General features: G+C 38.3%; 1 protein-coding gene across 1 annotated transcript in view; it reads right to left on the reverse strand.

The window, feature by feature from the left end:
* Nucleotides 1–11,128, reverse strand: part of LOC107532760 (toll-like receptor 13) — a 31,007-nt gene extending 19,879 nt beyond the window's left edge. The window contains exon 1 of the mRNA XM_016207248.2: nucleotides 11,084–11,128. The gene's annotated coding sequence lies outside the window, so the exon portion shown is untranslated. The remainder of the gene's footprint in view (nucleotides 1–11,083) is intronic.
* Nucleotides 11,129–11,453: the final 325 nt, after the last annotated feature.

Here is an 11,453-nt window from a genome sequence, read left to right on the forward strand (position 1 = left end):
TCTCCCCTACCACTCCCCCACCCCTGCCTTCCCTCTGAGATTCCTCAGTCTGTCCCATGCTTCTGTGTCTCTGGATATATTGTGTTCATCAGGCTATTTCGTTCATCAGATTCCACATATGAGTGAGATCATGTGATAATTGTCTTTTTATGATTGGCTTATTTTGCTTAGCATGATAATTTCCAGGTCCTTCCATGTTGTCTCAAAGGATAAGAGATCCTTCCTTTTTACAGCTTCCTTTCATCCACTCATCTACTGGTGGGCACTTGGGCTATTTCCACATCTTAGCTATCGTAAATAGCACTGCTATGAGCATAGGGGTGCATACATTCTTTCTGATTGGTGTTTCAGAATTCTTAGGATATATTCCTAGAAGTGGGACCAGAGTTATATGGCAGTTCCATTTTTAATTCTTTGAGGAAACTCCATACTGTTTTCCACAGTGGCTGCACCAGTCTGCATTCCCACCAGCAGTGCACTAGGGTTCCCTTTTTTCCACATCCTGGCCAGCACTTGTCCTTTGTTGATTTGTCAATGGTGGCCATTCTGACAGGTGTGAGGTGATACCTCATTGTCATTTTAATTTGCATCTCTCTGATGATTAGTAATTTTGAGCATTTTTTTCATGTCTCTTGGCCATCTGTATGTCCACTTTGGAGAAGTGTCTATTTAGGTCCTTTGCCCATTTTTTAATTGGATTGTTTGTCTTCTTTTAAGTTGTATGAGTTCTTTATATATTTTTGGAAATTAACCCTTTATCAGGTGTATCATTGGCAAATATGTTCTCCCATACAGTGGGCTCCCTTTTCATTTTGTTGATGGTTTCTTTTGCTGTGCAGAAGCTTTTTATTTTACTGTAGGTCCCTTTGTTTATTTTCTCCTGTTTCCCTTGCTCTAGGAAATGTATTGGCAAACATATTGCTATGAGAGATGTCTGAGATTTTGCTGCTTATGTTTTCTTCTAGGATTTTTATGATTTAATGACTTACATTTAAGTCTTTTATCCATTTTGAATTTATTCTTGTATATTGTGTAAGTTGGTGGTCTAGTTTCATTTCTTTGCATTTACTTGTCCAATTTTTCCAACACCATTTACTCCAGTGTATGTTCTTGCTTCCTTTGTCAAATGTTAATTGAGCATAATGGCTTGGGTCAATTTCTGGGTTATCTGTTCTGTTCCATTGATCTCTATGCCTGTTCTTGTGCCAGTACCAGGCTGTTTGGATTACAGTGGCTTTGTAGTATAACTTGATATCTGGTACTGTGATCCTTCCAACTTTGTTCTTCTTTCTCAAGGTTGCCCCAGCTATTCTGGGTCTTTTTTAGTTCAATATAAATTTTTGGAATATTTGTTCTAGATCTGTGAAATATGCTTTTGGTATTTTAATAGGGATTGCATTCAGTCTATAGATTGCTTTGGGTAGTATGGACATTTTAACGATATTAATTCTACCAATCCATCAGCACAGTATATTTTTCCACTTGTTTATATCTTCCTCTATCTCTTTTATTCAGTGTACTATAGTTTTCCGAGGACAGGTCTTTTATCTTCTTGGTTAAGTTTATTCCTAAGTGTCTTAAAATTTTTGGTGCAATATTAAATGTGATTTATTTTACGTTTCTCTTTCTGTGAGTTCATTATTGGTATATAAAAATGCTATTGCTTGATGAGTGTTAATTTGTATATCCTGCTGCATTGCCAAATTCATTTATTAAATCTAGTAGTTTTTTGATGGAGTCTTTAGGGTTTTCTATGTACAATATCATACCATCTGCAAATAATGACAGTTTTACTTCCTCTTTTCCAATTTGAATGCCTTTTGTGTTTTCTTCTTGTCTGATCACTGTGGCTAGGACTTCCAGTACTATGTTGAATAAGAGTGATGAAAGTGGACATCCCTGTCTTGTTTCTGTTCTTATGAGGAGTGCTTTTAGTTTTCCCCCATTGAGTATGATGTTGGCTGTAGGTTTATCATATATGGCCTTTATTACGCTGAAGTATGATCCCTCTATTCTCACTTTGCTAGGAGTTTTTAATCAAAAATGGGTGTTGGATTTTGATTAATGCTTTTTCTGCATCTATTGATATGATCATGTAATTTTTGTGTTTCAATTTGTTTATGTGATGTATCACATTTATTGATTTATGAATATTGTACTGGTCTTGCATCTCTGGAATGAATCTCACTTGGCCATGGTGTATGATGATTTTACTATATTGCTGGATCTGATTTGCTAATATTTTGTTGAGGATTTTAGCATCTATGTTCATCAGGGATATTGGCCTGTAATTCTCTTTCTTTGTAGTGTCTTTGTCTGGTTTTGAAATTAAGTTAATGCTGGCCTCATAAAAAGAGCTTGGAAGTGTTCATTCTTCTTGGATTTTTTTGGAATAGTTTGAGGAGGATAGGTGTTAGTTCTTCTTTGAATGTTTGGTAAAACTCCCCCGTGAAGTTGTCTGGACCAGGGCTTTTGTTTACTAGGAGTTTTGTTTTGTTTTTTATTGCTTCTATTTTTTATCAGTTGTTATCAACCTAAATAAGTTTTCTCACTCTTCCTGATTGAGTTTTGGAAGGTGGTATTTTTCTAGGAATTTGTCCATTTCATCCACATTGTCCAGCTTGTTGGCATATGGTTCTGCATAGTATTTTCTTAAAATAATTTATATATCTGTGGAGTCAGTTGTTTTTTCACCTCTTTTGTTTCTTATTTTATTTTTGGGGGTCCTTTCTCTTTGTTTCTTGATGAGTCTGGCTATATGTTCATCAATTTTGTTTATCTTTTTAAAGAATCTGTGCTTTGATTCATTGATCTTTTCCATTATATTTTTAGTTTCTATGTCATTTATTTCCTCACTGATCTTTATTTTTTCCTTCCTTCTAGTTACTCTGGGCTTTTCCTGCTTGTACTCTTTCTTAATTCTTTAAGTTGTAGGATTAGATAGTTTATTAGAAATTTTTCTTTTTTCTTGGCGTAGGCCTGTAGCACTATAACCTCCCTCTCAGGACTGCTTTCGCTTTGTCCCTTAGATTTGAAGTTCTGGTGTGTTCTTTTTCATTTGTTTCCAGGAAGTTTTTTATTTCCTCCCTGATCTCATTGGAACCCATTCATTGTTTAATAACATGCTATTTAGCCTCCTGTGTTTGAATTATTTACAGTGTTTTTATTGTAGTTGATTTCTAATTTCATGCCATTGTAATATGAGAAGATGCTTGATATGGTTTCAATCTTCTTGAACTTGTAGAGACTTGTTTTGTGTCCTAACATGTGGTCTGTCTTTGAGAATGTCTCATGTGTACTTGAGAAGAATTGTCTTCTGCAGTTTTGTGGTGAACTGTTCATATAGATATATATGTGTATATATACATACATATACATACATATACATACATATATATATGTTTTTCTTTATTTCAGAGAGAGAAAGGGATAGGGAGAGAGAGAGATAAAAGCATCAGTGATGTGAGGGAGTCATTGATCTGCTGCCTCTTGCACACCCCCTACTGGGGATGGAGCCCGGAACCTGGGCATGTGCCCTGACCGGAAATCAAACTGTGACCTCCTGGTTCATAGGTCGATGCTCAACCACTGAGCCACGCCACTGGGCTGTGTTGAAATGTTCTGTAAATGTCAATTAATTTCATGTGATCTAGTGTGTCATTTAGACTCACTGTTTCCATGTTGGTTTTTGTCTGGAAGATCTATCCAGTAACATCAGTGGGGTGATAAAGTCCCCTACTATGGCTGTATTGCTGTCGATCTCTCCCTTAAAGTCCTTCAGAAGTTTATTATAAATTTAGATGCTCCTATATTGGGTGCATATATGTTTATAAGGGTTATATCCTCTTGTTGGATTGATCCCTTTAGTATTATGTAGTCACCTTTATTGTCTCTTGTTACGGCCTTCATTGTGAAGTCTATTCTGTCAGATATGAATATTGCTACCCCAGCTTTTTTTCATTTCCATTTGCATGGAAAATTTGTTTCCATCCCTTCATTGTCATCCTGTGTGAGTCTTTTGTTCTAAGGTGGGTCTCTTGTAGACAGCATATATTTGGGTCATGTTTTCCTATTCATTCAGCTACCCTACCTCTTTTGATTGGAGCACTTAATCCATTTACATTTAAGGTTATTTATTATTATTATTTTAATATATCTTTATTGATTTCAGAGAGAGGAAAGGAGAGGGAGAGAGATAGAAACATCAATGATGAGAGAGTCATTGATCGCCTGCCTCCTGCACGCCCTCGGCTGGGGATCAAGCCCGCAACCTGGGCATGTGCCCTGACCAGGAATCGACCCCCGATCACCTGGATCTGAGGTCGATGCTCAATCACTGAGCCACGCCCGGCAGGGCAATGTTATTATTGATATGTACTTATTTATTGCTATTTTAATTCTTTATGCTTATGTTTCTCTCTCTCTCCCTCCCCCCCCCCCCCCATTACAGCAGTCTCTTCAACATTGCTTGCAATGCTGTTTTGACGGTGATAAATGCCTTTAGCCTTCTTTTTTTGGTCTGGGAAACTCTTTATTTCACCTGCAATTTTGAATGATAGCCTTGCTGGATAGAGTATTCTTGGTTTCAGATCCTTGCTTTTCATTGACTTTAATAATTCATGCCATTCCCTTCTGGCCTGTAGAGTTTCTGATGAGAAATTAGCCGACAGCCTTATGGGAGCTCTTTTGTAGGTAACAAATTGCTTTTCTCTTGCTGCCTTTAAGATTCTCTCTTTGTCTTTAATTTTTGGCATTTTAATTATGATGTCTGGGAGAGGGCCTCTTTGAGTTCATCTTGCTTGCTACTCTCTGCGCCTCTTGAACTTGTGTGACTTTTCCTTGACCAGATTAGGAAAGTTTTCTGCCATTATTTCTTCAAACAAGTTCTCTATCCTTTGCCCACTTTTTTCTCCTTCTGGCACTTCTATGATGCAGATAATGTTATGTTTCTTGTTGTCCCACAGCTCCCTTAAACTGTCCTCTTGTGTTTTTTTGTTTGCTTGCTTTTTAAATAAGTTTTTATTGATTTCAGAGAGAGGGAGAGAGAGATAGAAACACCAATAATGAGAGAGAGTCATTGATCAGCAGTCTCCTGCACACCTCTTACTAGGGATGGAGTCCAAAATCCAGACATGTACCCTGACAGGTAATTGAACTGTGACATCCTAGTTTATAGGTCAGAGCTCAACCACTGAGCCATGCCGGCTGGACCAACAGTCCTTCAATGGCCTTTCCAACTCTAAATCTATGATTTTCGAATTCTCCTTTAGCCTTGAGAAGCAGCACAGTATAGTGGCTGGAAGTATGGGGTTTGGAACCAGACTGCCAAGGCTTAACTCCTGATTCTTCTATAAGTGACTTTGTTGCTTTTTGCAAATATTTAATTTTTCAGAGTCTCAATTTTTTCATCTATAAAATGGGGTTAATAACTGTACCTACCACATGAATTTGTTGAAGATTAAATGAGTTAATATATGTCAAGTTTCAGCACCTGGCACAGAGTAAGAACTAAACAAATGGTTTTCAAATAAATTAAATATATTTGATAATGGAGAAAATAAAGTGGAATACGCATTGTTAAGAGAGTTACTTAAAATAGTCAAGAGACTATTAAGTGGGGCTTGTGCACATCTTATGCCTCAGTTCTCAGAGCTGCTATTAAGCTGCTAAACATGATGTTAAACTCACCTCAAGGCCAAGCCAGACATCCTGGAACAACAACTGCTGTATGGACACATGTGAATTTTACTTCCTCCTTGTAGTTGTTACCCCCTTGGTTTGCATATTGGAATTTACCAATCCCTCTTAACCTAGCCAGCAAACCTTCATATAAATGAAAGAATTAACTTTGTGAGTTTAGCTTTTATAAACCTTGCCTTTCTTTGTTCTCTCGAGAACACAGTTTAGGTTGCTACCTGAATCTATGTGTCCTGGTTTGCAACTCTTCATGCTCAAATAAATCTTTTTTGTTCTTTATTACAGCCCAAACTCCTTCTTTGGTTAACATTTTTATAATTGCTCTTTCCTGTCCCCTTCACTTTATCCATTTATATTTTAAATTCCAAAGCTGAAGCTTTAAAAACCTAGACCAAAGTATAGCCCAAAGGAAGCCTAACACTCGGTACATACTGTCCCTGATAATGTAACTCCGTATCATGGTTGCCTTTTAGACAGCTCTCCAAGGATCTTCTTTAGCCAATCTGAAATGTCAAGACCCTAATTCAGAACCCAGACAGTGGTAAGGACATCTTAGGTCATTTATTGATTTCTTGGTCGGTGTTGACATTGCTGTGGCAAGGAGAGACTGCTTTATCTTTTGGCCATAAGATGCACCTTCTGGTTTAGCAGACAGTCAGAAAAACCTAGTTTAGTCTTAGTTCAGTGAGTCATCTGGAACAAACCATATATTTTCCCTGCATCTGAATTTATCAGGAAGAGTTCACTTCAGCCTGGCTGGCTTCTTAAACAACAGCATTACTGTGAGGGTCAGGAAAATGGCAGCAAGTCTAGTGACGGTAAAAGAACAAAAGCTCCCTCAAATCAGACATATCTGAGTTCAGACCCTGCCTCTGCCTGACATTGTGTCTCCTTCAGGAGTCAGGTCATATAAACAGTCTTTTCTGTAAAATGAGATAAGAATCTCACAAAGTTACTGTAGGGATTAAATATGGTGATGTAAGTAAAATGCTTGGCACATAGACCCTTAATTAATGTAACCATATTTGCTCGTGTTCAACATGCATTTCCTGATGAGTATATGAACATTGCCCTGTTTTTATACATCCCTATTGTGACAGGAAGCCAAGAGAAGGAGATATGAAATAACAGATTGACTTAACTGAAAACAGAAGTTCACATTATCTCACTGATGCTCCATGATTCAATATTACAGGAATAATTTTTTTTGCCCCTGTAAACCACTTTCAAAATAACAATGATGAATTCAGACAGAATTCTACCCCCCCCCCAAAAAAAATTTTTACTCTGTCATGCAGGTGGTTTTATTGTCTTGTGCATTTTATATATTGGCAAATGTAGGTGGTCCCCTCACTGACCCTTCCCTCAGCCCTGCCTGTCCCCTTTACACTTCGGGTCATGACAGGCATGGCTGAACTTCCAAAATGACAATTGGATAAAGAATTGGCACATATATACAATGGAATATTACTCAGCCATAAAAAGAATGAAATCTTGCCATCTGCAACAGCATGGATGGACCTAAACAGTATTATGCTAAGAAGGGAAATAAGTCAGAGAAATACAAATACTATATGATTTCACTTATATGTGAAATATGAAAAAAACAAAATAAAGGAACAAACAAAACAGAAACAAACTCATAGCTACAGAGATCAGACTGATCTTTGCCAGATGGGAGGGTGTTGGGGGGGATGGGAGAAAAAGGGGAAGGGATCAGGATGTGCAAATTGCCAGTTATAAAAATAGTCACAAGCATGTGAAATACAGCTTAGGAAATGTAGTCAGTAATATTGTAATAACTATGTGTGGTGTCAGATGGGTACTAGATTTATCAGGGTGATCATTTCATAAGTTACATAAATGTCTAATCACTATGTTGTATACCCGAAACTAATATAATATTGTATGTCAACTGTAATAACCCAGTCAGAGAAAGACAAATACCATATGATTTCACTTATATGCTGAATCTAATAAACAAAATAAACTAATGAATCAAATAGAAACAGACTCAAAGATACAGAGAAGAGATTGAGAGCTGTCAGAGGGGAGGGGTGTGGGCTACTGGGTGAAAAAGGAGAAGGGATTAAGCAAAAATAAAAAACAACTCATAGACACAGACAACAGTGTTGTGATTACCAGAGGGAATGGAGGTGGGGTTGGGGGAAGGTAGAAGAGGGTAAAGGGGGGGATAAATGGTGACAGAAAGAAGCTTGACTTTGGGTGGTGAAACAAACAAAAACAACAACGAAAAAGAAAAAATTATTTTAAAAAAAGAAATGAAAGCAGAAGTGTCTGGCCCAAGGTCATAGACTATGTGTCTAGCGGAGCTAGGAATAATTGGGAGATGATAAAAGAACTGAAGGAACTAGACATGTCTAGTTTGAAATACAGAAGATTCAGGGACTACGGTAGTTGTATTTTAGCAGCCACCATCCCCAATTACTCTTTCTGCAGAGCCTTTTTCCAGGCCTCTATACAGTAAGCAGCTAACTGCTTCTTCAAGACCTCTAAGGAGGGAGAGACAAAAGATACTAATAGGCAGAGACACTTTAGCTTTCCTGCCAAGAAACAAGCATCACTCTCTGCCTAGGCTTTGATTCCATCATAGAGACAGGCCCGGAGCCAGGAAATTCCATCTTTTCATAAAACTTTAACCAGTAATCCAGACAAAAGGATGGCAGGCCCATCACCAAAAGTCAGCATAGTCCTGAGTAACTTGTCCATAAGGAGAGAATGTACTTGTGGTTCTCCATCCTGCCTGAGCAACAGAATTAAAACAGGGATTAAAACAGGGATTTCCTGGGCCCCTCTCAAGAATCTGTGTTTTAAACAGATGCCTCAGGCATGCAGCCAGGAGTGAAAAGCCCTTAGCCCAGTAGTTCTCAAGTTTCACCTGGAAGGATTTTTTTAAACACATATTGCTGGGCCTGAGCCCCAGAGTTTAGATTCACTTGGCCTGAAGAGGTGCCTAAGAATTTGATTTTCCCCAATTTCCCACGTGATGTTAATGTTACTGGTTCAGGGACCACACTATGAACCACCGGAATAGCCTATTTTAATTTGACCTTGATGTCAAACAATTCCCATGGCCTCTTCTTCAGTTTGCCCCTGCAAGGAATAACTGCTGAGGGAATTGAAACTAGCACTAACTCTCAGTTATCAAGTCAGTCTCTACCCTGCATATCACTGCAGAAAACAATCAGCTCACAATCTTCTCAAGGTCACCGAGGCTAAGCAGAGGGTGACACACATACACACACCTCAAGCCACTTGCTTCGTAATGGAAAATTTCTCCTCCACAACTTCTGGCCCCCGCAAGGCAGGGCTGGTCCAGCAGGGAACTGCAGTATTTGATCCACTCCAGAGTGCAACTGAGAGACCAGAGTGTCCAGCACCCAAATCAAATAACTTTCCAGCAGTAGGTAAGCTGAACTTTGATAACAGAAATCTAATTTTGTCACATTTACCAGGGTTACAGTGCCTCAGGAGAACTCTTGAGTTTCTTTTCCAAGGCTGATGATCTTATTGCCTTTACCCCCATGTCCTTCAAAGGTATTCTTGAGCTTGTACAAAGGGGCAGGGAAAAAGGGACTTTTCCGGGGAAAATATGGGAAAAAGTTCTGGGCAGGGTTTTTAGAAAACAGGGTTTCATGACTCACACAAAACCTGAGAGTATGACGCTCTTACACTATCTGCAAAAGGCACTCTAACAGAGTCTCAGTTGAAATCGTGCCATGAATTAAAGTGTACATAGCTTATTATTATTTTTAGTATATGATGTTTTGTCTGTAAAATCGGGAGGAGTACGTCCATTTCTACTGTTGGAAGTTTTTTGACAGTGCTATTATTTGAAAATTATTTGAAAATTTCGCTATTTGAAAATTTGGCTGGAGGTTGGGGAGAGAGGAGCTGATTCACAGTGCATGCTCTAGTCTGAGGAGTTCTGTGGAACTTGATGGCCAGAAAAGATACCTCAAAATTGCTTAGCACTTTAAGATTTACAATCCAGTCACATAATCTCTGTGAATTTCTACAGAAGAGGAAAGGAGGCCCAGAGAGATAGCATGCCTTGGCACTCAGTATATTGTATGTATAATTGAGATTCAAATCCAGACCTCTTGACCTCAAATCTAGTGCTCTGACCACCTCAGCACAAGTGGTACAAACACAGACCTTGATGCCTGCTCCCCAAGGTAACTGCATGGACTGTGGATAACGTGGCCCAGAGCACTATCTAGAATTCTACCCCTTCCTTCCAATTGCTTACGTCTGGCATTTCTGAGGCGTGGTGAAACCCAATCAAGAACCACTGCAGTGATCAAAATGAAAATTAACTGTAAACTTGCATATGCTATCTTAGAGAGATTATTAGGCTGAGAGTGGAAACTTTTAAAGCACTGTGATAATTTAAACAACATATTCCATCCAGTAGTTACAGCAGCACCTAACAGGATCCCAAATTCTCCCCCCCCCGTTTTATTGAGATATAATTGGCACATAACATTGTATAAGCTTAAGGTGTACAACGCAATAACTTGGTATGTGTATATGTTTTGAAATGATCAACACAATAAGCTTAGTTAACATCTATCACCCTCACATCACAGTTACAAAAAAATTTTTCCCTGTGAAGAGAACTTTTAAGATCTACTTTCTCAGCAACTTTCAAATATACAAAACAGTATTGTTAGCTATAGTCATCATGTACATTACATCCCCGGAACTTATTTAAGTTATAACTGGAAGTTTGTATCTTTTTACCACCTTCACACCATTCCTTCACCTTCACCCCCACCTCTGGCAACCACAAATCTGATCTCTGTTTCTACGAGTTTGATGTTTTGTAATATTCCACATATAAACAAGTTTATATGGTATTTGTCTGTCTCTGTAGGACTTATTTCGCTTAGCATAATGTCCTCAAGGTCCATCCACGTTATTGCGAATGGCAGGATTTCCTTATTTGTTTTTATGGATGAATAATATTCCATTGTACATATACACCATATTTTCTTTATGGTGTTGGGCACTTAGATTATTCCTATATTCTGGTTACTGTGAATAATGCTACAGTGAACATGGGGGCTCAGATATTGTTAAGAGCTGCTTAAGTTATTAGGTATAGGTGGAAAAGTGTAACCAGTAAGGAACAAGGCTTGTTGGCTGATATGAAAATAAATGCTATGCCACTTCCATGTAATACCACTAGCTATGATTAAATTTCTGAATGAGTTACTTTCAAGAAAAAATATTATTTGCTTGACCCTTCAGACTCTAGTAATGCCATCTATCTCTTGGTATAATTCTGGGAAAGGATTTCTTCCCATAATTCCCTGTATATTGCTGGGACGCTAATCAAGGGTCAAGGAAAACAACATACCTATGAGAAGCTCTCAGTGCACGTTCCTGTTGCTCATCTTTTCTGTAGTCAGATTTTCTCTAAAATAAAAAACTTCTTTCTTGGGAAGCTTCAAAACCTCAAGATGATTGCAGTGAGCTCTTAAGACATGTGACCAAAAGTAAGAATTTTCTTCCTCTTCAGACCTCATACTTTTTCTTTTTTTTTTCTGATTTGCTCATTTTCGGGAAACTAAGGGAGTTTTCTCAAAAGTGCCAAAAGCCTGCTTGGCGTGTATTGCAAAACAGATACTTAGTGAGAAGATTTTATCTTGTGCTCATTAAGTTCCTGCAGATTCCTTGCTCCCTGGGAACTCTTGGGGTTGCTCAGCTGGTTCAATCCCTGTGTTGAA

This window comes from Miniopterus natalensis, chromosome X (genome assembly GCF_054644295.1).
Source record: "Miniopterus natalensis isolate mMinNat1 chromosome X, mMinNat1.hap1, whole genome shotgun sequence".
NCBI classification, from domain to species: Eukaryota; Metazoa; Chordata; class Mammalia; order Chiroptera; family Miniopteridae; genus Miniopterus; species Miniopterus natalensis.